Genomic DNA, 25,411 nt, shown 5'->3' with positions numbered 1-25,411 from the left:
GCGTTTCCGCTCCTTCTCCTGGCGCAAAAGCTGGCTTGTTGCTCCAAAAAGTAAATGCAGAACAGCTCACAAAGAGAAGGAAAATCAATAGTGCTTTGGACTCGGGCAGGAGAAAGAGAGATAGGCTGGGCGTGTTACCATCTAAAACCTTGGGTGCTATTTGCTTAGAGGCTTGCAAAACACACACAAATACACCATGGAGGCTGTCTGAAGATTCTGAAAGTTCATACCTACCTGGAGCTGTTTATGAACACTTGGCATTGCCAGCATTTGGCAGATTTTAACTATGAAGCTATTCCGGACTATATCACCTCTCCTTTCTTCAGTGTTTGACCATCACTAAAGCTATTCTGACTTGGTGGCTGGTCTACACAATGATGCTGTGTTGCATCCAGAACCACCTCTCTGGTCCTTCAACCAAAGGCTCCTCTCCTTCTTCCATTTTTTTCCTATTGATGCAGCCTTGAATGATCAGCTGTAACAATCCGTACACCTTTCATTTCACACGATGGTACCCATATGTTATGATTTCCTGATTGGTATCCGGTCACTTTTTTAGTCCTCCTTTGTTGATCATTCTGCGGATCTAAGGAATTCTTAGCATCCTGTGATGAATCCACATGTCAAGAGCCTCTGCCTTTAACAGCATTTAGTGTGCAGCTACAACACTTATTTTATTTTAATTTAATTTTTGCCTATTACATTCTGCATCTTAAAGAAATTGCTCGGGCTCCTCTCTGTTCTGACTTTGTACATTCTCTGCACATCCCCAAGCCATGCAGGCTTGGAGATTCTGGAAGATTTTTTTTTTAAGGAACTTTTCCAATTGCTGGCATTTGGCTTCAAGCTAAGCAATCCCAATTTTTATTTATTCATTCATTAACACTTCTACCCCACCTTTCTTCCCTGAAGAGGGACTGAAGGTGGCGTACAGATAATTTAAGAACTACAAATATATATATATATTTAAAAATGACAAATATAACAAATCACACTATGGAAAACCATATTAATTGAATTAAAAATATTAATTATTAAAAGGCACTCAACAAAATCCCTTTAAAACAATGGGAGGGAAGGAAAGGCTGCCACTAGCTAATGCTGCTAAATTGGCAACCTGTCCAGAAAAATGTAAGTGTCAAAATGATCTGTGGTCTCACTGCCTGCGCATGGAGCATGGGTAGAAAATGTGATTTTTTTTTCTGCTCAGCCCTACAGCTGGGCCTTTGTAATCAGGTCTCAGTGTGCCTGGTATAAACAGTGGGGATTCTGGTCTTTTTCTCCTTACGTCATCAACACAGCAGCCCTGTCTACCTCTTAAACCTCAAATTCCAGTTCCGAACTGAACTCTTAGTAGTGGAGAGAGACAGAATTGTTGGCTGTCAGATCAAGACACAGGAGATCCAGGTTTTTGCTCCCACTGAGCCATAAAACTCACCTTTACCTACCTCACGGGGTTATTTGCAAAAGAAAATAGTAGGAGAAACCTACACCAGCATGAGCTTAGTGGAAGAAAGAGAGGGCATTAATTGGATGGATGGATGGAGGGAGGGAGGGAGGGAGGGAGGGAGGGAGGGAGGGAGAGGGATGGAAGCAATACTCATCCTAAGTCTGAAACTAAAATTAAATTATAAATTTAGTACTTTGTTCTTAAAAGAGGTGTTCCTTCAAATGTTAGAAGGCATTGGATTGTCATGGCATGGGAACATCCTGCACTTTGTCATCCGCATTGAGCATGTTTTTTGGATATGTGATTGGTCACTGGAAGGTAAACACAGACTTCATCTGCAAGTCTGTTTGCTGAGGAATGCATCTCTGAAATAAATGCTTAATTGCAGGGGATAAACTTTCTCCTTAAGCTCTAGCTGGAATCTGCATCTCAGCCTGGCCTTCCCGCACACCTAGAGAAGTTTCTCTCCCAGCTGCTCCTCCGCCTCCTGACGTATTTCACCGGGAAAAAAAAAAGGACAACTGTCATTTTCTTAGTCTATCAAGTTGGCCCACGTGGCGGGAGGAGAACGAGAAATGGTCCTCCAGGGCAATTTTATCCCCACTTCCTGTCTCTTTGTTTTAATTAACTCCAACTGAATGAGCCCATGATGGTCATCCCTTCTGACAGGTCAGGATTGCTCCTGCCTCCTCCAATCCCGCACTGGCCTCGCAGGAAGAGCTACAAAGTGTAGCCACAAAGTAGGTTGGGGCCAGGATGGAAAAAGTCAAGGAGCGAGACACAATCTGTGTGTCTGGGTGGCCACCGGGAACTGTCTGACAGCTTCGCTGAAGGTGGACAAAAGATTGGGTTGCCAAAGGCTCTCGGAAGGCCATTCAGCAGCGATTTCCCCTTGGCAGGCTCTTAACTGGCCCCAGTGATGGAACTGTGTCCTGTCAGGTAAACAGCCGAACCTAAGATGTTGTGGCGCCTAAGGTAGAAAAAAAATCCAAAAATGGCACATCATCCCCTCACAAGGATGCAGCGCAATGCAACTCAGGGGCAGAGGACAAGCTGCCGTTTCCACAGATCACACCAGCGACGCAAATCCTGACCTCATTTGCCCCTACGTGTGTTTCTTCTCTCATTTGATGTGACAAGATTTCGGGAGGAAGATCCTTCTCACATAGAACGTGGCCATTTGTGAGAGCGGGATTCTCACCACCACCACCACCACATTTCGGTAAAGGCACAAAATGGAGAACGAAGATAACAGCTTTTTGTTGTTGTGTGGACTATTAAAAGCAGGAAGGCCAGATGGTGTCCCTCCATCCTTCAAAGTCATCAGCCTGTTCTTTTGTACTCATTGTGTGTGTACATTTAGCTTCATAAAGGAGAAAAACATGAGAGACGCTGAGAGCAAATTGCAGAAAAAGGTAGAGGGATAAACATTAAATGTTTTGGCATCACGCTAGAGGAAAGTTTGAGAATTCTCATAGAATCCTAGAATCATGGAGTTGGAAGGGGCCTTGAAGGCCATCAAGTCCAACCCCTTGCTCAAGGCAGGAATCCAGATCAAAGCAGATGTAGTCGGTCACCCTTTAAGGCTCTTCACACATTCCCAGCTAGACCCCTCCCAGGCTCGTGAGGAAAACGTATAATGGAGAACAGCGATGTAGGCTGCCTTGAGCTCACTGGAGAAATGACAGAGTAGCCACATTTTGAAAAATAACAGTCAAACAGCAAATATTCAAAAGCAGGCCAAAAAGTTTCAAGGGTGTCCCTGTGTTTTGGCTAAGCAAGTACCATATGGAGGAAAGAATATTGTGTTCCATGCAAAGTAAAGCTTGCGGTATTCAGTGGGACTTATTCCCAAGTAAATGTGGAGAGGAATCTATGAAATGACGAAAAAACAAAAACTGAAGAACGAGGCCATTATGGGAGGAAAAGCCTCATGTGAAAAAAAAACAGTGAAATTCAGTCTTCTTTTTTTTTTTTGGTGGGGCTGCTGTTCTTTGGAGCATCACTCATTTTAGAAAGGAAGTGAAGAACCTCATTTTTCAATGTTCGTCCACAGGGGAAAGGGGGGGGGAATAACCCAAACTGCTTCCGTATTCAAAACTAGCACATCAGGGGAACGGCTTGACTAGTTTTTATGTGTGCCGGGCGTTTGTTATGATTCTTCAGCAAATGTCTAACTAGTCCCTGGAGAGAAGCCTGGCCCAGCTTTGCATTCATTACCACGCCGCTTGAAGGACTTTTACCAAAATAAAAAAGGACAAGGCAGGAAAAGGTGGGAGCCTGGCAACCGGGAGAAGCTCCGGAAGGCCAGTTGGCTGCCATCAGGGCTGCAGAGCGCCAAGAGGAGAATGCCAAGAAAACTCAACGTGTGGTCGCTTAAGTTTCTAGCTATCACAGAGGAAATCTTAAAACACACTGGTCAAAATCTAGCTGAGAGAACTACGTCTACATTGGTGTTCTGGCATCACCTGTGGGTGAGATTTTCCATAACAAAAAGAGGGTCTGCGTTGATCTGGAGGGTCAGCTGACTTACCGTATTTTTCGCACCATAAGATGCACTTTTCCCCCACAAAACAGGGGGGTGGAAAGTCTATGCGTCTTATGGAGCGAAGAAAACAGATTATATTTCCCTATTTTCTTCTCCTAAAAAATTGGTGCGTCTTATGGAGCGAAAAATACATGGAACTCACGCACAAGCGGCCTCATTGCAGAAGATTCAGGTGACCCTCCCAGGCAACTTTGTCTGGGATGGGGGGGGAAAGATGGCTATTGAGGAGTGTCTGCATTGATGCCAGAGCTTCTCCACACCCATGACAGGACAGGTACAGGCCAAGTCGGGGCGCCCCCGCGTTCAACAGCTAGAGAAAAGAAACCAAATGCACATGACAGATTTTCATTCTTGAGTCACAGAATCATAGAATAATTGAGTTGGAAGGAGCCTCTAAAGCCATCAAGTCCAACCTCCTGCTGGACATCAAGAAAACTTCTAAACTGTTAGAGTAGTATGACAATAAAATCGATTACCTCAACAGGGGGTGATTGCTCCATCGCTGGAGGCTATCAAGCCATCTGTCAGATCTGCTTTGACTTGGATTCCTGCTTTCAGTGGGAAGTTGGACTTGATGGCTTTAGAGGCTCCTTCCAACTCCATGATTCAATGATTCTGTGACTCCAAAATGAAAACAGAAACTTCTCAATTCTCAGACGTTTCCCCCTTCCCGGTGATAGCATCACCCTGACGCGGGCATAATTCGCCTAACACGATTTCGGCCCCTGACAGTATTTTTTCCCCAAAACTATTGAAACGGTGAGCCTCCACTCCAAAAAGGCAGTCCTATTATCAGGAGATAAAAGATATTATTAAGGAGGTCCTCTTATGTGATGCTGACATTATCATTCCACTCTACTCGAGACTTTCAGTTCACATTTCTCTGTCCTTGAAGGTTTCTCTGCCTTTCCATCCAACAGCTGCGTTCTTCTTTCCCACTCTGACATGCACAAATGCCAAATGAATACAACACTCCAATTTTTGCCACTTTTCCAAAAAAGAACGCAATGGTGCGAAGAATGAAAAGTGTATTTCTAGACCACACTCCAAACACAGGGTCTGTTCTTTTCTGGCTTTCCCCTGAAGAATCGCACAATGGATTCCACAGCAGCCCCGAAGCTGGAAATGCATGGCAAAATAGCATTATTATTATTTTTTTCCAAAGGAGGAAATAAGAAGTCTGCTTGCCTGAGGCCTGAGCAGCTGCTTCATGGTTGCTTCGTTCTGCACTTTATTCCCCCGAGGCCAGGCATGCCGGAAGGCTGCCCGGATCGCTCTCGGCAGCCCTCACCTGAGTGACAGGCCCATTAACGCAGATGAGGTAAGAGCCAGATACTAAGAGGGTTAGCGACCCCATGCAAAAACTCCACTTGTGTCAGATAAGAGAGGGCTGCGTGGAGGAAGGCGCTGCAAGCTTTTATCACAGGCTACAGACAGCTTCCAGAAACGAACGCCAAGAAGGCATGCTAAGATTTTTGATAATACGGCATGTGGGAGAACGTTTACAGCAGGCAGGCATGCAACTTTGCCTGGAGAAAAATCCTTTCGCACAGAGCTTGTTCCCAGAACGCTTCCCACCGGCTAGAAAATTCTGGGTGCTCGAGTTCAAGAAAATAACTGATCTGTCCTGCGCTGGACCTCGAGGCTTTCCCAATCAAGAAGAAAACACAGGAACCATTAATTATTCTACTCTCTCGCCATCCTTACTCCCTTCTCAAGTAGTTGAGATTAAAACCTAAGCACCTTTAGATATACAGCAGGACTCTCATATCCGCAGGATCGGTATCTGCTGATCCACTTATCCACAGTCTGAAAATATTAAAAATATTAAAAGAAACATTCCCGGAAATATATATATTTCTAATGATGAAGTTACCGGAACTGGCCACAAGAAGGCACTGGAGACCAATCTATATATAGTGTTTGCTATTATAATAATATTTCTCTAGTCCGTTTTTGGTGGTGGTGTTTTTTTCAGTATCCTCTGATCGGCACATATTGGAGTCTTACTGTGCCTTCTTGCTAGATTGGTCGAGCATTCTAAGTACATCCGAAGCCAGTGTGATGTTTCACCAGCCATGTGGAAAGAAACAGGATGGTTGTTCCTTGGTGGTCTGCTCCCAACATCTGGCATCCAGAAAGAGACCCTACAGGTAAATATTAAAGCACAATCGACTGCAAAACACAAAACTACCAGCTCTCTGCTAATTCCCTTTCCAAGAGCCTCTGGCTGTCCTACGTCACTCTCAGCTTCATAGCTCAATGAGAATTCGAACACAGGTCCTCAAAACCTTATTTCATTCTTTGAACCACAAAACTAGAATGTTAATTCTTCTGGGGAGAAGGCCAGAATAAGATTTGAACTCTCTCTTCATTTCTATATTTTCTTCCAAAAACATGGAGACCTAGACCTCGCAGTCAAAAGGGTCAACTTTCCTAAGAAGACCTCAAGCAAATCGTGCCCTAAAAACTTAGGGCACTTTCTGGATTCATGAGCAGCCATGAACATCTCTAAATCCCGTGCACCTTAGAGGTCCTCCTGAACAAGAGGACTCTCATAACTTTAACCAGGAAAGAGGCAAGGGGTGTCCGACACATCCTGGATCACTAGAAGTGATTCATTTATACCTGGCGAGTAGGTGAGGCAACCAATGTTAGCATCCTGACCAGGCTTGGAGCACTTAGGGACTCCTCCCAATGGTGCTTGAAGCACCTTAAAAGAAAAGGAGTCTAGTTTGAAGATGCTTTCAGGATGTCTGATGGGCATGTTGGACATCCTAGACTGAAAGCATCTCTTTCAACTACCGCTTCAGCTGGACACATGAATGGGAAACATTTGGGTGGGTGTTGTTGTTTTTGTTTTACCCCAACCGGCTACCATGGCTAATCCCCATTCCCAAAATCCCCCAGCCCTCCTCCATTTCCATATCCACATACCATCAGCTTGTGTGTAGACCATGAGGCCAAACTGATTCCTGTAGGAATCCCTCTTCTTAATTACTTTTGAAGAAGTCAAGCCGTAAAGATGCCCTTGAAAAAAAGGGAAGAGGCTGTGTCTTCTCTCTCAAAAAAAAACCCCGAAGGGGCAGAATGAATAAGATTTCTGGAAGCCAGAATGTGTGGGCTTGAATAACTTAACTTTCTTAAATGGGGGAGGGTGTTTTTTTTTTCCAAAGTGGAAAAAAACCCACCTCTCCTTCCTTGGAGAAGTTCAGAATAAAAACTGGGGGTGGACCCTACTCAGAACATGCTCCCTGGATCATGCAATTTCTGAGCCATTTCTTTCCACTAATTTTTTAAAAAGGTTTTGGGGGGAGTCTGGAGCCCTAACGGCCCCGCCTACCTCACCAGCCACATGTTGACACACACACACACACACACCAGTCCATCAACAGCCTTCATTTTCTAGGTCAAAGCCAACTCTGTGTAGGAACTGGGCTTCTTCCACACATGCATGATCCTCTCCCGGTAACATCAAGCCAGTCTTTTTACATATGAATAGGCTGTAAAAGCTAGAGATTACACTGAAGGGTACTCTGGTATTTCCTTGTACCACTGCAGTGTCTCACTTAATTCTAAGGATGTCAAATCATGTTTCTCATACCCCTGTAGGGAAAGACAAGAAATGGCACTATAATTCTCCTTATCACCAAGGAATTTCCTGCAGGAAGAAAGCTGAGCCTCTGCACTTCTCACAAAGCTAGCAGAGTATCCTCACTTCAACAAGAACGGCATTTGATACACACACAAATCCCACAGAATTTTGCTTCTTGGTGCAAAATTCTCCCATTCCCATCCTTGCCTAAGTTGTGTGCCTTGTCCCAAAGTAGAGTGACTGGTGCTTTTATTCAAGCACCGGATGGGTTGTTCAAATCTCTCCTAACAATCTCACCATCCTTCTGTGGTTTCTGCATGCATGTTTTTCTTCTCAAAAGGAATGGAATACTAGAGAGACTTGACAGAGCTTACAAAGACCTTGGTGGCAGAGAGTTCTTCTGTTCACTTTCGGGGAAAATGGGTAACTACACAATTTTGCAGAAACAAGGAATGGGTTCCGTGTTTTAGTGTGAACTTGACAGATGCCAGCTGAAATAGATTCAACACCTTGGATATCCCATTTGGAGTTCAGGCTAAAATTTGCTCCCATGATCTGGAGGCAAGAAAACTTTGCATAGCTTTAAATTTCCTCTTTCCGATGTTATGTAGTGTTGAAACAGCTTAAACAGAGGAGACTCAGCAATATATTGGCCATTCTTTCCCTCTCGACTCTGGTCACACATTCAACTCTGAGGGATCATCCTATGAAAGATGAGAAATCTAGTCCCTGACACTCATGTGTGAAACAACAGTTTGGGGCAGTTACAGCTTCTCAAATCTTCCTTCTCACCCATGCTTGGAATGCCAGGTATGCCCCAATATTTGGTTCTGGGCCACCGAGGGCTGCTTAATGTTTGAAGAGCTGGAAGGGACCCTCTGGATCATCAAATCCAGCCCTTCTCAAGGAGGCACAGGAGAAAATGGAAGATCCAGCATCCAACTCCGCAGACAGAGACCTCCTAAACCACAGAGCTATCCAGCAGCCTCTCGTGGGTCACCATCAGATGCAACATCAAAGGCTGGTTTGCTTGTGTGAAAGAGTCGCCACAGATTAAATGACAAAGGACAGAATTTGCAGATCGCCTGAGATACAGTGAGGGTGTTCACACATGTGAAACACCATTTTTCATTGCAGGGGTGAGGAAACTCCCATTTGGGGGTGAATCTGGCCCTCCGAGCTTCCCCAGAGGGCCATGTCTTGTCCACCCCATCGCTGGATGGCTTCCCAGAATCTTCCACCTCTCCAGGCCCAGCAAGAGGGAGTCCGTGATGCCCGAAAGAGCAAAAGCACTCTCAAAAGGGGACTCCGTCTCCAATATCACAACAGGACCTGTGAATTCTTCCGCTTCAAGCTGTCATTCAAAGCTGTTATTAATCACCAGGACTTCATCAAAGTCTGCAGCACAGCACCCCCTGGTGCCACACCTGCGTAAGTGCTGCAGCACCTTAGCAAAAAAACTGAACTTCACATCCCAAACAAATTGCCCCCATTGGATAAGTATGGAAACCACCCACCCCAAGAATTAAGAGTGGTTCATCCCCTTATTCAACTGGCAATGGAAAATATACCAAAGAGAAGCCATGCACTGCCAAAGGTTTAACTAAATGGTTAGCTGCTGATGGTTAAGAGACTAGATGCTAACGGAGCTTTAAGCAGGGATGGTGAACTTCAGGTCCTGAGTTCAAATCCAGCTGCTTACAGTTCTTTGACTAAGCTTTCCCCAGTCCCTGCTTGCATTGCTTGCCATGTGTCAAGTCAAGTGACTGGAGCGTGACGAGGAATACAAATGGGGACTCTTTAATTAGTGGCAATTTGCCGCTGTGATTTATGCCATTGCACTTCCACCAGCGTACATAAGCAGGAGGTTTCTGGCCAAAATGTTTTGTTTGCTTCTGTCCGAGAGGCCTCTGAGCTTAAAACCCCCACTGTCTTCTGGCTCACTGCCTCCCCTTCCATGCCGCCTCTCCTCCTGGCAGGCTGCCTCCACCCAAGACAGTTGTCCCTGCGTGATGGAGGACGTTGCCACAAAGCAGCCAGCAAAGTACAAGCTCATAAATGGGCAGTACAAGCCATCCTTTTCACTGGTTTCTATTTTTACGAGGAGAGGCTGTGAACCGTAACAAAGTCATATTCTGTTCTTGGTCACCCTGTTAAGAAATTATCATGGTCGTCAGCTTGAGACACTTGCCCTTGGCGCCCAGAGGAAGGATCAGCACCTTATGGCCGAGGAGACATTATTTTTGGGAAGAGGAGGATCCTGTTGGCTCCGAGGGCCTTCAACAACGCTACAATGTGCTTCAAAGCAACTGGAACAATGAACTTCCACTACACAAGTTTAGGGGAAAGCATTTCTGAAAGACTCCCTGCATCCCGAAGTTCAGGAGGGAAAAAGGAGAAGGGGAAGATATACAGCCCTTAGTTCAACGAATATGCACCAATACTGTACTCTCCAAGGTTCACCTCCTTGATGGAAAGGGTGTCTCAAAGGGATCGGAAGGAAGGAAGGAAGGAAGGAAGGAAGGAAGGAAGGAAGGAAGGAAGGAAGGAAGGAAGGAAGGAAGGAAGGAAGGAAGGAATCAACAGCCAGATTTTTTGCTTCTGCTTGGCAGTGAAAGACTAGCAGTATTAGGTGGATTTCTCAGGAGCACAGAGCCATAAGCCCTGCAAAATGCCAGCTCCCGGCCTGTCCTCCATTGCTTTTCCACCTTATCAGGCTACTTGACCCTGACAGCCAGACATGCAGCTTTCCACCTGCAACCACAGTCCAGAGAAGCCCCACTGCTCATTTCTTCCCAAATTTAGGACTGGCTTAGAGATGTAGCAGAGGTTAAAACGCTGTACTGCAGCTAAAACTGTGCTCACGACCTGGGGTTCAAATCCCAGGTAGCCGGCTCAAGGTTGACTCAGCCTTCCATCCTTCCAAGGTCAGTAAAATGAGTACCCAGCTTGCTGGGGGGGCAATGTGTAGCCTGTATAATTAAAATTGTAAACCGCCCGGAGAGTGCTTGTAGTGCTATGGGGCGGTATATAAGTCCAATAAATAAATAAATAAATAAATAAATAAATTGGACCCTGTTTTAAAAGACTCGCTCTTTTAAGAAGAGGGAAAGCAAACTGAGAAACCCAGCATATCAGGGGAAAAACTCCACCAGCTTATTCCTTTCTGGCCTGTTTTGTTTACTGGTGCAGATCTCTCCCTGCTATATCATGGTGGGGATTATTGAGAATATTCATACCCCGTCTTGAGTGCTAGAGTTCCTTCTTCCACCCCAGTTCTGGACCACCGCCTTCTCTGGCCTGTTGAAACTAGACTGAAACTGCCCCTCCCATACAAAGCATTTTACATGCCTTTAATCCTTTACTGCTGGTTAAGATGCTGTAAGCCGTTTAATGCGCTCTCAGCTTCCCTGTTGTGAACTCAGTCCCAAAGGGATACGGGAACAAGGGGATCGGAAGCCGCAGGAATTACTCATCTGTTTTCTCCTGCACTGAAAAAGGCACGGCCATGGTTCAGGATCCTGACTCTTGTTTTATACCTGGGTTGGGCCACCAGTGGCCTGACAAAGCCATTCTGGCCTCCCACCCCCTATGGCCCACTGCTAAAATTGTGCTACACCCCTCCTGTTCAAACCCAGGTCTCCTGAGTCTTAATTCGTCACTCTATCCCACTATGCTACAATCAGGTTGTCCATACACAAGCACTGAATTTATTAATCCAAGGCCAGAAACTTGTCTGAAAAAAGCCACATATAAAGGGACAGACCCCTGATCCTCATTGGTTGTGTGAACGCTCGAACAACTCATTCATTGGTTGTGTGAACGCTCAAACAACTGGTTGCACAAGTGATTTTGCAACCAGAGCACAACTGGACACGTAACAAACCCCCCATCAGCCAAAGCTGAGCAGGTCACTGCCATGATTCAGTGCATGCACTGTGCATGCCTTCTCCCCAACAGAATTCTGGCCCAGCTAGGAAAATACCCAGACACCTTGGCAAAGAAAGCCACCCTGGCTGTAAAGGCCAGGGCAGAGAACTGCACTGTTCATGCAGCAGCAAAAAAGGTGAGCATCAATGCACACCGTGAGCACCTCCTCGTCTTTCTGTTGTGCACCGCTGGTGCATTTGTTGACCAGAGAGGGGGGAACTCACTCTGTCCCTGAGTTGCCAAGAGGGACTGGTGGAGTTTCAGACCATTAGCCTTTGTTTCAAATTTTCATTATCTCTCTCAGCAGCAGCCATCATGGGGGAAAAAAACGAAGAGAGGATTTCCACAGCTAAACGAGCAGCCTCTTTCAATTCCATGTTCCTGGCTATTAATCCCCCCAGGCAGGCTGAAGGAAGCGTCCTGGTGGTGTGGAAGGACACCGTGCTCCCCTGAAACCTGCTAGGAGGAGGGTCAGGGCTCTGAGCAAAATCGCTCAGCTGTTATTTTCAATTCCGGAGACTTCAGAGCACAGGAGTCGTGCAAGAGTGGGGAAGGGGTGGCCCTGATGGGAAATGGAGTCCCCCAAAATTTAGAGAATTGGATGTTTTCCGATTCTGGTGGAACAGCTTGGTTTACTGGACTCAGAGCACTGGACCCATTCTGCCCACGGCCATAGACTTCACCAGGTGACCCGAGGCTCAGCGCCCTCTCCTGATGTAAACTGTTGGAGTTTTTACAACCTCACATGCTGCCTCTAGTGGGCGTGGCTAATATTTTGGGCGGGGCCACAGCCAAGTCTCAGAGCTTGACTTCCTCTTCTTTGAGCCCATTATGACATGTCCTCTTCCTCTTGAAGAGGTGCCATGTTCTGGGTGGGTCGAGGTCCCTTTCTTTCTTCTTAGAAGCTAGATTTCTCTCCCCGAGGCTTCAGACAGCTGGCATGCAAGCTCTTGGGATTTCTCAGTAATTTTAAAGCCATTTATCTTCCGCTCGTTTTTTTAAAGAAGAAACACCAATATGCACAGGAACGTTACAGGATGTTGGCAAAGTTAAGGGGAGAGGGTGGAAAGGAGGAGGGCGTTACAAAGGACCAGACCCCATGATGCCCAATCCTCTACAGAATGGCACCCTTGCCTACACAGGATTCTTCAGAAAAGATAGGAAGCTGTACAGAATGTTGGTGCTTTTCTGTGCAGGAAAAAAACGTAAGTGACTGAATGTCTAGGAGAAAATTAATGGGATGGTTATATTTTGTTGCTTCTAAATCTTCTTTTTGTAATGTTTTTAACCTGACTTTTTTTCACAAAACATTCTTTGTTCTTCTTTAATTCTTTCAATAATTTACTGCTTTTCACTTTTAGCATTGGGTTTTTAATGATGTAAGCCGCTTTGGGTCCTTTTATTTTTTTTTAGGAGAAAGGTTGGGTAAAAATAGTGTAAAATACTGTAAATAATAACTATAAATAAAAGAAGAACAGAAGAAGAAATGGGATTCCCCGTGTGGTGTCGTGTATAGAGGGATGGACCAGGACTCCAGAAAAGAGGGTTCAAATCCTGGTTGGCCATGGAAGCCCACTGGGAGAGAGAAATTGGTGAAACCCCTCCTTAAATGGCCCAGTTACCTAGAAAACCCTCTGAATGTATTCTGTGGGGGTTTTTTTGTACTTTATGTGGTTGCACCGATGGAGACTCATTCAATTTCACTGCACACATATTGTGCATTGACAATAAAGATGATGGTGGTGGTGGTGGTGGTGGCGGCGGCAGCTATCAGACAGACCACTCAGAATTCAAAGAGGAAATGAAATGGGAGGGGTGTCTAATTTTCCCAGGGAACTTGTTGATGCACAAGGAAGTCCCAGCATTACGAGATGTGCAAACATGCCTAGAACAAGAAATGCTAGGGATCACATCCCTACCCAGGATCTCTAGGCAGGGCAAGGAAAGAATCCTGCTTAGAAGCCTGGACAGCTGATGCTGCCAGTCCGAGCTGGCAATATAAGGCTTCAATGGCCCAACTCTCTGATTCCAGACAAGATTCCCCCCCCCTTTGGCCCCACAGATCTGCTCCATCTTGGATTCACTTTCTGGGACAAAGCCAGGAAGGGAAGGAACCAGACCCCCTTGGTAATGCGACACAGCATCTGGACCCCAGGGCCTTCGACGTGATTTGCCCAGAGATCTAAAGCTTCGTGTCTCTGAATGCTGAATACAACAAGCCAGTGGATTCCGGAGAACTGCCGTTTATGCGGCATGAAAAGATGCCCTGTCTGAATGTAACCCAGGGTCAGAGGAAGCCGGGGGGGGGGGAGGAAGGGGTTGCCCAGAAGTGGCTACTATACATCCCACTGGGCCACGAGCCAAAGCAAACGAGTCTCTCCTCCCTTCCTGGCTTGCTGCCACCCTCCATCCAGAGAACCTGAACACACCCCTGGCAGCCTCATTCAGCAGCGGTAGTGAAGGAGGGCGATTTTTAGCCATCGCTGGATTGGCATCCCGTTTGCTGGCAAGCCACACAGCCTTCGCACAGGGATGTATTTTACCTTAACTGTCAGGTTTTAAGGAATGTTTTTTTTTCCAAATGGGAGACAAAGTGGCTTGAAGATTAAGTTTTGCTCCCTGCCAGAGAACACTCTGTGCCTTTTCAGAGATTCGCGTGATGAAAAGTGGAAGGGGAGGGGGGGGGTGATCCAAAGACAAGGAGGTGGGGGGCTGGTTCGGAGAGGTAGAGGAGAGGCTGGGGGAAAGCATAGCAAGTCAATCAAGCCTGAACTTGATCTATGGAGGCCAAAATGTTGAGAAGGCAGGATTCTCTGGAAAAGGCCATCATGCTGGGAAAGGTAGAAGGCAGCAGGAAAAGAGGAAGACCAAATACGAGATGGACTGACCCCCTCAAAGAAGCCATGGGCTTGAATTTGCAGGAGCTGAGCAAAGCAGAGGGGGATAGGACTTTCTGGAGACTGCTTATTCATTGGGTCACCATAAGTCAGGGGTGACTTGAAGGGCACATAACAAGGCTGTCTCTGTGGTCTTTCGGCTCTCCTCCAGCTTTTGGTTCTCCTGGCAAAGGTGAATGCCAGTTTATAGATCATTGGGTCATAGCACCTGTTCAGGAAGCTGCATCCCATCTAGGGAAGGTGCCAGTCAAGAATAGAGTTCATGTGGCTGATGGAGTGAGGTGTCCCATCCCTTCTGAGAAAAGCTGGACACCCCCAGACCACCCCATGGAGGAGGAACTGGTCAAAGACATCGGAGGACTTAATGCCATCACCATCAGCCAGAATCAATTCGACAATGTAGAACCTTTTAAACTGGGGTACAGTCCCCCATTCCCTGCACAATTTAATTAATAACTGTTTGCCATCAAGCCAATTCTGACTTATGGTAACCCTTTTGAGGGTTTTCCAGGTAGAGAATATGTGGAAGTGGTTCCCCCTCTTCCCTTCTTCAGGGGGTGCTCTGGGAACACTGTACAGCTGGCCCAAGGCTACCTAGGCTAGCTCTTCTCCCAGGAGAAGAGGAATCGAACTCCCACCCTCTGGATCCACAGCCAGACCTAAACCACCGAGCTATCCAGATGGCTCTGCACAATTTAACAGTCCATAATGCAGGTTTTTTCAAAATAGAAAATGGATTTCTAGTCACCAGTTAGTTCTGTTCTGATCTTTTTCTGCTTTCCCCCTTTTGTGTGTGTGTGTGTGTGTGTGTGTGTGTGTGTGTGTGTGTGTGTTGCCATTTTCAGCCATTTGTGTGTGCGTGCACATGCACGCATGCACGCACACACACACCGGAGAGTCCCAAAGAGGTGGGAAAGGAAACCAACCCGAAATTGCATCTCTTGCTTCAGAGTTGCTCATCAGCCTCTTCGAAGGAGCTGGAGGTGGCACTGAATTACTTCATGAACATTGCTAAAGCAGCACATGAATGCATTAAGTCCTGCCTGTAAGATACCCAACTAGGACACAGTGAAGGACCTGCTGAGGAAGCCAGACTGTCACTTCTAGTCTTCCTTAACAACCACTTTCCCTGCTAAGAGAGCTGGGGGTATGGAGCCCAACCCCATTCAGAAGGTGCCCTCCACTTTCCAGCAAGCCACGAATAATTGCAGCGACTCCCACGGGGACATCTATTTCTGGAGATTGTGCACCAGTCTCATAGGGGGAAAGTGGGTTCTGCTGAAGAGCAGGAAACCTCTAGAGCAAGATGACGACATCTAGAAGAGGACACAACCAACAGCAGCCCTTCTGGTGGCCTCCAATCTACACCTCTCATGACCTCCAGCCATTGTAGCCGAGAGCAAAGGTTCATTATGGGAGATGTTATTGGAAACGCTCTGGGTGCAAGCAAATAGAAAGTACATGAAAGATGTTCTAAGACAGTGGATCCCAACCTTGGGTAACCCAGATTTTTTTGGACTACAACTCCCGGAAATCCTGGCCAGCATAGCCAGCGGTGAAGGCTTCTGGTTGTTTTCGTCCAACAACATCTGGGGAGCCACGGCTCTAGGGTGTGCAGGTTGTATAATCTGCAAAGCTGAAAGGGACCCCTGTGGCTCATCCAGTCCAGCCCCTATCAGGGAGGCTCAGCGGGGAATCAAACTCCCAACCTCTGGCTCCAAAGTCAACCAGATCCCCAAACCACTGAACTGCCCAGCTGTTGTCTTATGCTAAAACAAGAGATTGCATGGCTTTGTTTTAAAGGAAGACCACATTTCCTAGAATGTTTTTCTCCTTGCTGTCCTGCAGACGTGCAGTGGACAGTGTGTGCTTTTTTAATTGCTCTGTCCCAAACAAAATTCAGCTGGGAACATGGAGCATGACATGTGCTGGTATCCTGGCAAGAGGAAAAAACTGAGGTGGAGACACTCAGAGGAACCAGCACCAAACAGAGAGCCACGTTTAGGGTCTTTGGTGCAACCTCTTCCCGCCATCATCCTCCTGGTGAGGAATTAGCTGCCTAGAGAGTCCTTATCAAAAGCGACATGTTCCTCCTGCTCTCGCTTGGGCCGTGACAGCTGTCACATCGGGAGGAATTAGAGGCCCGGGATGAAACGGAAACAGAAGCTTGGTGCTCCTAAAGAATGAGTGCTACATTGCCTGGGCAGATCTGCGGAGGGTGTGTGTGCGTTTGTGTGCATGCAGCAGGACTGGGTGAATGAATGGCCCTTGCTCAGACACTCAGGGCTCACACAAACGCCCTCTTGTCCTGCTCAGCAATCTGTAGCTCTCTCAAATTGTCTCTAGCTGTGCAATGAAAGGGAGAGAATAAAAGGAATCCATGTAGGAATGGAGGAGAGTTATGTTTCAGGTTTGAGGAGGTTATTTTTTTTCCTTAAGGAATTCTGAACATCATTGCAAATTTCTTCACATTTGGAATCAAAGACTCCAAATGTGTTATTTTTTTTCTTTACCATCAGATCCCAGCAATTTACATAAAATGTCTCCAGCGTCCTTTCCTTTGGAGAAGCAAAATGTGTGGGTGGGTGCACACCTGAACTGAGCAGGCACAGATGGGCTGGTGGATTGCTAAGAAAGATGCAAGCAACCCACCTCATGCTTCAGTCCAAAGAAGTCTAGTTTGGACTGATTCTGCTCAATTGTAGGGAATTGTATGCACAAACTTATTTTTCTGGAACACCACATTGTTTTCACCCGTGCAAGATGTCCACCCAGGGTGCCAGGAAATGCCTCACTGTCATATGAGCCAACGGTGCAATGTGGCTGCAAAAAAGGCAAGTGTGATTTTAGGATTCATTAACAGAAGTATAGTCTGCGAATCCCATGAGGTACTAGTTCCCCTCTGTTCAGCACTGGTTAGGCCTCATCTAGAGTTCTATATCTAGTTCTGGACACCACTGAAGGATGATGAAAAAATGGGAGCAAGTTCAGAGGAGGGCAACAAGGAGGATGAGGGGACTGGAACCCAAGCCCTGTGAAGAAAGATTGAAATGACTGGTCATGTTTGGCCTTGAGAAAAGAAGACTGGGGGGGGAGGGAGAGAGATAGGATAGCGTTCTTAAAATACCTGAAAGGTAGTCCTACAGAGGAGGGGCAGGATCTGTCCTCCATCCTCCCAGAGTACAGGGCCTGCAACAATGAGCTCAAGTTACAGGAAGCCAGATTTAGGGTGAATATCAGGAAAAAACTTCTTAACTGTTAGAGCAGTATGACAATGGAACCCATGTCTTCCAGAGGTGGTGAGCGCTCCAACGCTGGAGGCCTTCAAGAGGAAACTGGGCCACCCTCTGTCAGATTTGCTTTGATTTGGGTTCCTGCCTTGAGCAGGGGGGTTGGCTTCGATAGCCTTAGAGGCCCCCTTCCAATTCTATTATTCTATGACTCTATGATCAGCAGCAAGGCTAGGAACGTTTCGGTCCCATGTTCTGCCATTTGTAGATAAGACAGGTGCAGGCTTGTTGCTCTGGACCAGACAGTGGCAGCAAGCAAAGACGTACAGGCTAACCTGGAAAAGCAAAAGGGGTCACTGGCATGCGTCTAGGCGGCAGCTGCGTCAAGATCCCTGCCAGGGTGATTGCCAGCTGGGAGCAGACTTAAACAAAACCCATCAGTGCCTCCAAGCTGATCCCGCGGCTCGATTCACACGCCCAGTCTTTGCTTTCCAGCAGGAACCCGCACACATGAATTTTGTTTCCCCTGCGGGTAAGCCACCCAATCCAAATGACAAGGCAGGGCATTGAACAAAAGGGAGCCAGGAGCCGGCACCGAAAGAAAACGGAGAGGTCTACGGTGTAGTTGGTTTCCTGTACTCAAGTTGAAGCCCACATTGTCTGAGAATATTTGGTATTTACTCTAGCAGAGTGCAACGGCTGAGTGCTGATCTTAGGGCTGTCACACAGGGCATTCGCTTAAGCACCTGTAATTTAGGCAAAAACAGAAAAGAGCCATGGATTATTTCAAGTAAGCCTTTTAGGAATAGTGCAGGAGAATGAGCCCTAAACTTGTTTCAAGAAGCCCCTAGTACTGGCTTAAAGAGACGCTGATAGTCATTCTAAATGGTGACCCCATACACTGCCCTCTAAAATTACTTCTCACTGTGACCTCCCCCTGCTCCATGCATCAAGTATTGATAAGTGGCTTGCCCGGTCCTTCTTTCTAGTGGTGCTCTGGAACCATGCAACTTGCCCAAAGGTGCACCACACAGATGGTAAAGCATATAACCCCGTCAACCATACATGGGCCATGATCTCCTCTGGTCGCTCTCTTGGGTGGCACAGTGAGGATTTGGACTCGCAACCCCCCCCCCCCGCATGCACCACACCACTGAGCTGCGCCACATCTCTCAAAACAGAGAGATGAAACATAAACAGCACATGTACGGATATTATCACACAGTCCAGAAATTATATACCAGCAACATACTTATTGGGGAAGTCTACATGCATCTGGCCTCTTCCAGATGTTTTATTGACAATTCCAGGCCCTCGGAGCACTGGTCAGGTTGGGGAAGGTTGCAGAAGGGAGTAAGCCTCCAGAATACCATTGGGCACCCCCACACACACACACATCACAAGAAGCAGCCACAGGACTGGATCAACTAGATCACAATGCACAACATTTGTCACATCAGCTCCAGCCCGAAGCACGCTTAGTAGGAAGTAAATGCCATTAAGCACCATGAGCCCTGATTCTGAGCAAAGAGGCATGGGATGGCTTTGTCAACTAGCCTAGGCTTCGCATACACTACATTGTGTAATAATAATCATGTGCTGTCAAGTCAATTCTGGCCATTGGTGACCCTTTCCAGGGTTTCCCAGGTAGAGAAGACTCAAAGTAGTTTGGACTTTCCCTTCTTGCAGGAAGCACAGGAGGGGAATTGAACTCCCAACCTCCAGCTCCACATTCTGACTTATGGCAAGCCTGTCCAGGGTTTCCCAGGTACAGGATATTTAAAAGTGGTTTTCCCATTCCCTTCTTCTGGGGGGTGCCCTGGGACTGTGCAGCTGGCCCAAGGCTACCCTGGCTGGCTGTACTCAGAAGAGAGGGGGCACAGTGGCTGAATCGAACTCCCAACCTCTGGCTCCACAGCCTAACCACTGAGCCATCCAGCCAGGTCTACATGGTCCACCAAGCATTTTACATGTATCTTGGCTGCTTTTCCAGCAGTCCCGTAGGCAGGCCAGTGTTATGGTCATCCTCACATTACAAAGGAAGGGCGGAAGCTGAAAACCTGCTGATTCCCTTCAAGCCTCATAATGAATAGGCAGGAATGATTTACAGGAAGCCCCCCCCCCCCCATTTCAGGGCTTCTCAGCCTGCCTTCTTAACTATGAAAGGTGATGCACCAATTCCTCCAGAAGAGAACCGAACACAGATACACGCAAGCAGGTCCATTGAATGAAGCCGGAGAGTAGAGCCAGCCTCTAAGACGTCCAAAGGAAGCAAAGCCATCCTTCAAGGTGCTGAAACCTCTCCGGAGATCCACTTAAAGATGAACAAAAGCAAGAAAGACCTGTTATTCTATGCACAAAGGTAAGGGCACAGAAACCCAGCCCGGAATGTTCACCGTGGAAACCCAGAACAGGGACTGTATGAAAAAGGATGCATACAAGTAGTATCTCGGTGCTGTACCTCGTCACTGGCATGTTAACATGTGGCTTATTTTATCACACAAGTGTCTCCGTTGTATTTCCAAACAAAAGCAGCCTCACCTAGTCTCTGCAGAATGAGAATTCCAATGGGTTAATTCTGAGCATCAGAAAAATACTGTGTGCCTGTTTTGATCAGTGGTTCCCAAACCTTTAAGCACCACCTCTTTTCCTTTAAAAAAACAAAAAACAAAAAAAACCCTTCAAACCAGCCAGCCTTCCTTTTATTATTCTCCAATCCCCTTTTAGTGGTAAGTATTCAATTTGCAATATCATATTTTTAAAAATGAAAAAGAAACTTTGGGGAAAAGGACACAATTGCAGCAGAAAAATAGACAAGTTTTCTTGCCATAAAAATTAGTATCTGTATTGCATGAAGTTCTGGTTTTTTTTTTCCTGAAATTTCACAGTCTCCTTTTCCTTTCCTTGACATTTGACTCATGGGTCAGATATGGGATCCTGAAATTACCCATCATCAAAGGGGGTTCGGACAGATCCTACCTAGGACTTTTCATTAAAACAACATCGGAACAAATCTGGATGTTTCCAAAGTACTTTTTAAAGCCCAGGTTCTGAAAGTCTAAACAAATATTAAAAGCCACCTTTCGAGATGTGGATGCTTTGGTGCTGACTCTGGTGGATCCCCACGAGGAATAAAATTGCCGAGCTGAGAAGCCACCACCCAGAAGGCCTCCTAAGCAGGCTTTCAAGACTCCACCCGGCCTCTCAGATACCATTGATCATAATCGGAGGTACAGAAAATAACAGAATATTGGCTGCCAGAAGATAAAAGGTAAGTGTTTTACACTTTACCTTCTGCCAAAGTATGGCTGCTATATTTCCGTACAAGCCAGAGTCTACCAGCAAACAAAGTGCAACCTGTTATTAAACACGCACACCCCGCAGAAACAATTTTAAAAAAATAAAAGTCAAAACTCAGAAACCACAGTCGAAGCATCAGGTGTCATTTCTTCCTTGCCCTGTAGTGGGCGCCAGAGAACACTTCTGCACAGAGCAAGCCACCTGATCTGCGCCCCCCCCGTATTAAAAAAAAAAAAAAACACCAATACTCCAATATTAAAAATAAACCCCCAAACCTGGAGTCGGTGCTGCCGCTTTTAATAAGTAGGCTTCACTTTGATACAACCCCCCCTTGCAGACTCTCCTTTCCGTCCCAAAGTATTACTGTTCCATATTCTGATCGGCTTCTTTTCAGGGGGAGAAGAGAAAACCCGGTCGTCACCCCCTCTCCCCTCAAAAAAAAAAAAAAAAAAGCAATATTGCGGTTTGCCAGCAACGCGAAAGCAATCCAACTACTGGCGCCCACCGATCCAATGGCAACTTAACCCGTTAATGAGACACTCCGTTACCTTCCGCTGAGAAAACACAGACACAGAGACAGACCCCGTTTCTACTCGGTATTAGGTAACGCCAGCGAAGACACCCGGGTTTCCAACCTACCCCCCCATCCCCTCCATCCACTCTCTCTCTCTCTCTCCTTGGCCACGAATCCGGGCACCCCAAAGAGGAGGCATAATCTCCCGAAGACCTTACACATTCTCCAAGTCCACCCGGGGGGGTTCGGGAGGCGAAAGATCTCCGGAATCACAGGGACAGAGAAGTCGGCGGGGGGGGGGGGTCTACTAGGGTTTGGTTTTTAAAAAAAATTAATCTCTTTTTTCTCTCCTTCCCCCGCGCGCCTTCTTTGGGCATCAGGAAATCCGACCAGGCAGACAGATATAAAACCCTTCTTAAAAAGCCTCCCCTTGGAAAGGAGCGATTTATTCTTGAGGGTTATTATTATTGTTATTGCAAAGCGCCTTAAAAAACCGCCCGCGACTCGGGGGCGGCGGAGGCGGCGGCGGGGGGGACTAAGGGAGGAAGAGAGGATGCCTCGAATCACAAAATGCAGCAAAAGAAAAAGAGAGAGAGAGAGAGAGAGAGAGAGAGAGAGAGAGAGAAGCAGGAAAAGACGAGGAAGCTCCGGACACTTGTCTCTTTCGCAAAAGCGGAGAGAGGAGCATGCAAGAGTGCATTTATTCCCCTTCTCTCCCCCGCAGCAAAACTACCAGCCCCCCCAAAAAAACTTCCGTGCTGGAGGTGGGAGGGGGGCTTCCATTCCGTCTCCTCTCGCAAAATGCATTTTTATCATGGCAAGCACCAGCCGCTGGCTACGAGCAAACTTGAAAGGCTCCCCGGCTTTTTTTCCCCTCATCACACTTGACTGTTGGCATTCCCCCCCCCCGAAAACAAAATGGTCTCTCTCTCTCTTCTTCCTCTCCAAACCCCACACACACACACACACACACAGAGTTCCCTGGCATCTCTTGAAAAGCCAGGAAGCAGGAGGGCCAACCGACCCGGGCGGGGAGAGAGAGCCGATTAGAACGATGCTAAGGCGACGGATGTGGGGGGGGGGGGGCGGAAGGCATCCGTGCATCCTTCCTCTGAAACCAACTTGCCCCCGGGGCTCCTGGTGGAAAATCCGGGAGAGAGGGGGCCAGAGAAAAGGGGGGGGGTGTCAGCGCAGCTCGCCGGCATACCGATCCGCTGTGAAAGCGAGGCGTCCAGCCTCCCCTCCCCTCCAAAGACAGAGAAGGGACCCCCCCCATTTCTCTCTCTTTTCCTTGCTCGTTCCTTACCTGATCTTTGCTCAGCAGGACTTCAAGACCTTCTTCCAGGAGGAAGCAGCGAGCGAGCCGAAGTTTGCCATGCCTTGCCTCGGGGGAAGGGGGTGCTGGAAAAACGAACCCCGGGCAAAAAGCGAGGGACGGGAGGCGAGTCCGAGGCGAAGCGGTTGTTCAAGTCCCGCGGCTGCAAACACCTCCATGCAAGTTGCAATAACGCGCCCCAAGTTCCTTGGTCAATTGCGCACCAGGCGGAGCGGGGGCAACTCTCCGGATCTGCCCACCGAAAAGAGAGCCAGCGAGCCAGCGATTTGGGGAGGTGGGGGGGAGGCGCCCCCCTTGGGTCCCGACTCCCCTGGGTGCGCGCCTCGGACTAGTGCACAAGCGGATCCCAGGGCCGGGGCTGCGGGAGACGGCGGGAGGCTGCGGAGCAAGGAGAGCCACCCCCGCCTGGCATCCTTGGAGAGGGATGCGCTCCCGGGCCCGCAGCTGCCTCCTCCTCCCGCTGCCGCTGCCGCTGCCGCCGCCGCCTCGCCTTCCCTTTCCACGGCCAGGCAGGGCTGGGCTGCCGTTGACTCCTCTCCTGCAGGGTCCTCGCGCTGGAGAGAGCTGGGGTGTGTGTGTATGCGTGTGTGTGTGCGTGAGAGAGAGAGTGAGCGTGTGTGTGATACCAACAGCAGCAGCAGAGCAGGCATGGCGTGGAGTTTGCGCGGAGAGGAACGGGGAGGGGGGGAGAGGGAGGGAGGGGGGAGGGGAGAGGGGGTGGGCAGGAGGGCCCAAGCTTTAAGGAGGCCCTGGATGCATCAGGGCTTGGGAACCCAGAGGACCTGGGGAGGGGGGGGGCGGCGGCAGCTGTGTAGAGCCTCTGAGATTCATCCGGACCTCGGAATGTGAAGCAGACACAGCCAACTCACTGGCCCACCTCTCACACCTTAGGGGGAGCCTACCAACCGGCAGGATAGCGCCATGGATGTGGGTTTGAGAGGAAGAGTCCACCGTTCACACATTGCACGGAGGTTGAACCCCAGTTGGCCACGACCTTACAAAATCACAATCCATGTTTGATAATGAGGGACAAGATTCACAGGTCACACGGTTTGCCCCTGTCCAGCAATAGAAAACCGGGATCCATGAGTTAGTGCTTGAGTGGAAAAGCCAAGCATTCACACATTACACAAGAGCTCGACCAGGGTTTGTCACCCACCTTCTTTGTTTCATCCTTAGAACGTGCTTTGAAACTGGTTCTAGGAACAAGGTCTTGAGAAGCTGTCCCACAGACGAGATTGTTCTGAGGAAGGTTGTTCAGAAGCAGGAGACGGGCAAATCGAGTCCTACCAGGGAAATCAATAGGAGGGACCCCAAAGTCCAAACCAGTCCAGTGATAACAGGAAAGGAAGAGTCTGGAAGTCATGGAATGGAATACAAGCCAGGTCAAGTCAAGAGGACCTAAACGAAACATCCTTTCCGGCAAAGCTCTTGCTATCAGATTAAGGCAGTGGTTCCCCACTGGGGTTCTTGGACTACAACTCCCAGAAGCCTTCACCACTAGCTGCACTGGCCAGGATTTCTGGGAGTTATAGTCCAAGAACCTTTTGGGGCCCCAAGGTGGGGAACCACTGGATCACGGCTCATGTAGCAGAGCTGCTTGAATCTCACCGAGAGCTCAGGTGAAGGTATTTAGTCACCTGAAAGGAACTCCACTGCAGGATTTGGTCCCCTGGTCTCCTTGGGAGGAGGAGCTTTTCCTCAAGGAGACCCCTACTCTTAAGGAGCCCTTTCCTGAAAGTAACCCCTCCACAGCCAACACTGTGGGCTTCTAACCAAGGCCCATGTCTTCATTCTGTAGTAAGGGGTGGAGGGCTTTTCGGCCTCCTTCTCTGGCATAGATACAGAGATGTTCTCATCTAAGATTTAACATCCTGGCCCCCTGAGAATCCATGGTTGGGCACAGTGTGGACTTGGGCTTGGGATTTAGCCTTCTGGATCCCAGCAGGAGCTTACAGTTCCTTCCTCCATGCTGGGTTCGGAAGGGGTGGGCATACCTTCCCTGAATCACATCTAGTGGAACCATGACAACTAAATTAACATAAGAAATCATGATCAATGAAACACACTTTGAATTAGGAGCTTGGGGGGGGGGGGCAACGCCAGGCAGCACTGCTGTGAGGCATCTGGCCAAAAACACACACAACACACAAATCTGCCTCTGTAATGGGTGATGCAATTAGACGTTACATTTAAGACATGCCTTTTAACAGGTTGCCTTTGATAACTGCACCGTCAGCCTATTAATTAATTAAGAAACAAAAATTAATTCATTTCATAATCTCTCAGTGTGATGCCGCCCCAGCGAAACCGGTGTCAAATCAGTATCATTGTGCAATGTAGATGCACTCTTAGTGAAGCCGCACACCCCATAACTTGAAAAAGTTACTGCTACGGTTAAGAAACACATTAAAAAAGGAATGGTGTTATCCTTCCTCAAAGGACCAATCTCAAAGTAATATATTCACACCTTGGTTATTGGGGAAAGAAACAAAGAACAGATATGCAGTCATTAGTAAGAAGTTTCTTCCAAGTTGTGGCCGAGAGTGTCAGGGGCTGTGGGGTGGGGTGGCTGCGGAGTGGAAGAGGGTGAGTCTGAGTTCATGAGAGG

The 25,411-nt window shown here is 47.8% G+C and overlaps 1 protein-coding gene across 8 annotated transcripts in view; it reads right to left on the bottom strand.

Moving 5' to 3' along the window:
* ADGRB2 (adhesion G protein-coupled receptor B2) overlaps positions 1 to 23,190 on the bottom strand; it is a 143,371-nt gene extending 120,181 nt beyond the window's left edge. For 6 of the 8 annotated variants that reach the window (XR_013538415.1, XM_072980381.2, XM_072980384.2 and 3 more), the window contains exon 1: positions 22,771 to 23,190. The gene's annotated coding sequence lies outside the window, so the exon portion shown is untranslated. The remainder of the gene's footprint in view (positions 1 to 22,770) is intronic. The other 2 variants (XM_072980385.2, XM_072980388.2) reach the window with 2 other exon arrangements.
* Between the last annotated feature and the right edge of the window lie 2,221 nt (positions 23,191 to 25,411).

This window comes from Pogona vitticeps, chromosome 9 (assembly GCF_051106095.1).
Source record: "Pogona vitticeps strain Pit_001003342236 chromosome 9, PviZW2.1, whole genome shotgun sequence".
NCBI lineage: Eukaryota > Metazoa > Chordata > Lepidosauria > Squamata > Agamidae > Pogona > Pogona vitticeps.
This window is presented reverse-complemented; position numbering and strand designations above follow the sequence as displayed.